Raw genomic sequence first — 4185 nt, 5'->3', positions numbered from 1 at the left:
GAAAGAAATGCTTAGCGATCGACATCAGTCACACCACTTTCCAACACAAGTTTCTTCTCGCCCCCCCTGTGTGACTTACATCGCCGGGCACTTATTTTCACTATGGAAAACCTTCGTACTTCTTCACTGAAGGATTTCATTCCAATCATACGCCGTAAAACTTCAATAAATCCCCAAATTTTACGAAATTTCCTCAACCGCCGCGTATAATTGAGAATGTAAATAAAGTTCAATCCGTCGTACTGAGAAAAAAAAAGTTTGTGCGCATCAATGTGTGCGCGACGCTCGACGTAAAAATACGGTTTCTTTGATTGTGTTGTTTTCGCTGTACTGTGAGCAAATGCCAGAATTGTACGGTCAAAAGGAATTGTGTTCATATGTTTGGGCTGAATTTTGATGAGGAACAATTCATTTTAAAGGAAATTAGTGTATTCCATCATGCTGAAGGAATGGAGGGAGATGCCCGTAGATCTATCTTTCAAGTAAACCATTTTATTAAAGCGTTGATATGTTGTGTTTTAACCACTCAATACACACAGTGAGCCGTAAGTTGTGAGCAGTGTTGCCAAAAGTACAGATTTATCTGGAAAGGTACAGATTTTCGAATAGTTTTTGGTACAGATTCTGTACGGTACAGATTACAGATTTTCACCGAAAAATACAGATTGGTACAGATTTTTTGGAAATGGCGATTTTTGTAACACAAAATTTAAAAAATGCTTGAAATTAGAAACTAATTTCCACGAAACTATTATTGAAAGATACTATTTCCATTGAATTTAATATTTAAATAGTGAAATTATTTAAATAAAAACTGTGTTAAATTTTGAAATAAATTAGGATTAAAGTTTCTTTCAACAATTAATATTGTGTGTGTGGTACAGATTTTGGGTACAGATTTTCAGAATCTCTGGTACAGATAAAAAAGATTTTTGAGCCTATGGTACAGATATAAATGTGGCAACACTGGTTGTGAGACGAATCTGGAAACTGATTGCAACGGAGTTGGAAACGATACGACGGATTGAGAATACGGTAAGATGCATTTTCTTTGCATTATTTCCAAAAAGAGATCAAGATTTATCAAAATGTTATTGTACAATGCTAAAGCTGTTTTGAGAAAGAATTGTTTGGCATCGGTTTGTATCAGCATCATTCACTGCAATACTGGGTAAATTGCAGTTCTCACTGATCAATGCTTAATACGGTGGATACTAGCACATCACCCTATATGAAAAGAAATAGGAATAGGAATAGAAATGGGAATGGAATAGGAATAGGAGCAGGAATAGGAATAGGAATAGGAACAGGAATAGGATAGGAATATTCATAGGAATGGCAATAGGAATATGCATAGGAATGGGAACATGAAAATAATATACCTAAATTAATCAAATAACCCATTTAACGAAAAGCTTTTAAGGCTCTTTAGTAGAAAACATACTACAGCGAATCAGAAAAAAATGAATCCTTGAAGCTGTTGGACAGAGCATTCCACGATATCGCACAACGGCAGTCATGTGTTCCAACGAAACAATGATTAATGAGCCAATAATCCAAATATAGAATCCACTTTTCGCAATATGTACCGTACACTCACTGTAACACGCTTTCCGAACAAATCCCTGCTGACAAAGTAGAAAATTTTTCCCCGTTCGATTCACCCACCCAAGAACGAACGCATCAGCGAAACAAAACTCCCATAAATTCATTAATTCCTTCCTCTCAATAAATCGCACATAATCAATAACTTCCTCAACACGCGCGTTTCAGAAACAACGGCAGCGACAAAGGAGTAGGTGCGGCAACCGTACAAAGTTTATTCTGAATGAGGTAAGGCACCCAACTAACATTTAGTGCAAATGTAAACATTCTCTAAGCCCTCTTTATACGGCTTCATGCTGAGTAAAGGCGCTGTACATACGAATGAAAGCTTCTATGCGATCCTTTTACCAACAAATCTGGCGAATCTACTCAGCTATTTGAAAGCTGTGTAGGCAGCTCTTATTCATACCGATCATTGCTCTAACTCGACAGTTATACGACATGTAGCTGTGTAAACATCTTCGGAAGGCGCTTTCTCAATTATTTCGCAACTGTTGAATAATTTTTATACAGCTTCGCTGTATTATCGACTAAATATTATTTCCAAGCTGTTTCACAGCTTCCTGAATTTATATCATAAGTATCTGAACGTTACACAATTAAAGTATCTGCCACCGCCTGGAATCGATCTCACGATCTCTGCATCCACAAGTCTCGACGTTGTCCTTGCTGTCACCACAGTATATATCGAAGGCAAAGAAAACACACCGTTTTGTTCTACATCGAAAACGGTTCATATAATATTCTATAATGACGGTAAAGGATGTTATAGCCACGCTTACACCACTTCATCAGGCTGAAAAAGGGTGTGAAACGTCAAACGCAATGTTTACATCCAACAGGCTGTGTAGATTTGTGATCGAATGAAACTGCTGCTGAAATAAGAGTGCGCGATGATTTTCGGTGATTGTCCGGCGGAGTACAACCCGAAGATCCACGGACCTTACGATCCTGTCCGTTACTACGGCAAGCCGGATACGCCAGGTGCACTATGGCTTATCAGGTGGCCAATAATCAAAAAAGTGATGTGCCCCAAATTTCAATTCTTGTTCAACCATTTAATTGTAAACATGTCTGCTAAGAAATCCCCAAAATATTAGGGCATGATTTGCATTGCACACTCAGATATGAGGTGCCAAAGTTGAGCCTAGGGAGAAAAACTTGTTTTTATTAACAAAAACTATGGTTTACTCAAATGAATATAACTTTTTTTTCTATAATACTTAAAAAAAATGTTTTTACCCCATTTGAAAGCTTACAAAAAAGGCTTCCTAGAAACAATAAAAAATAAAAAAAAAGCTTCAAAATAGTGGCTTTTATGATGCTTTTTATAAAGCGGTAAAAAAAATCGAATAAGCTTATAGTTAACACATCGAGTACTTTTTTGTCCCAAGTTGTCCCAGGCTTAAATTCAGTTCCAGGGTACATTGAGATGTAAACTAAAGGATCGTGAAGAATTTAGCTGCACAAATTTGCACTTTTTTAATTTAAGGCTTTTTAAATTTTTGCCAATATTTTAACCATTTTCTATTGAAAACAGCTAAAAACTAATTTAGAAAATAACTGAATATCGCTAAATCATTCAGATCACCATTTCTATGTAAGTTTTAATATTTATAATGGTTTGCACAACGTTAATCGCATAAATGGCTTATATGCATTATAAGTAACAAAGTTTAATATTTCGCTATAGGCCCTATTCAAAAGTTAGTCTCGAAAACTTGTTTTTGAAAACAAAACATCAAATTTGTATCATAAAACTCATAAATACGACATGAGATGGAAAAAATATTTTTGGCCGCCAGTCCTGTATGGAAACCGCCCATAGTGAGGTGAAGTTGATCGAATTGGGTGCTTGGTTTGGCCACCGTGACAAGAACCCAAGGCTGCTGCTGGAGTCGTGAGCCGTGTATTTTGGAGATGGCAACACAAGTACTGAAAACCCAAGCGGATGGGAATTGCCCCGTTCTTCCAGGTCAACGTCGGCGGAATGGTGTTATTCTATGCCAAAATGAAGCAGCGCAGGAACTACAAGTACCACTAAACGAAGGCCCCTGGAAGCAGGGCAGTGAGAAGCGAATGAAAGTGCGATCCGCGGAGAATAATTTTGGCAGGATCTGGAGGGTGGTTCCGGCTTGTGGAAGATAGCAATTCGGCATGTATTGACATAAAACGTGAAAATATAGCGCAAATTTCGTTTTCTGTTAAATGATGGTCACTTCGAAAATTAAGTATGAGGTTAATGTAATTGCAATAGATGCGTCACAAGTTGTTGTTTTACAGCTTACAGCTGTATATTTCGCTGTATAACTAACGATAAAGCGCTTTTTAATTATATATTGAGTAGCATAACAAATCATATTGTATAGAAGCAGCCGGAATAACAATGGGAACTTTTATTCACACCATTTGGTTGCTACTTTTTACGGTGTTGAGTTATAGCTTAGTGAAAGCAGCAAAAAGCGATAACTGATGAAGTCTAATTCAGCTAGTATTTGTAGCTGCAAATCGTTTGCGATACAGCTGTATTAACGCTAATAGTTCTATTTTTGACAGCTTTCAATTTTTGCTGCGTTCGCT

General features: G+C 37.1%; 1 pseudogene; it reads left to right on the top strand.

Moving 5' to 3' along the window:
- Nucleotides 1–2383: 2383 nt before the first annotated feature.
- LOC110681102 lies at nucleotides 2384–3748 on the top strand (annotated as a pseudogene).
- Nucleotides 3749–4185: the final 437 nt, after the last annotated feature.

Source organism: Aedes aegypti, unplaced genomic scaffold (genome assembly GCF_002204515.2).
Source record: "Aedes aegypti strain LVP_AGWG unplaced genomic scaffold, AaegL5.0 Primary Assembly AGWG_AaegL5_hic_scaff_417_PBJ_arrow, whole genome shotgun sequence".
NCBI lineage: Eukaryota > Metazoa > Arthropoda > Insecta > Diptera > Culicidae > Aedes > Aedes aegypti.
Note: the sequence above shows the minus strand (reverse complement) of the source record. Positions and strands in the feature narration are given on the sequence as shown.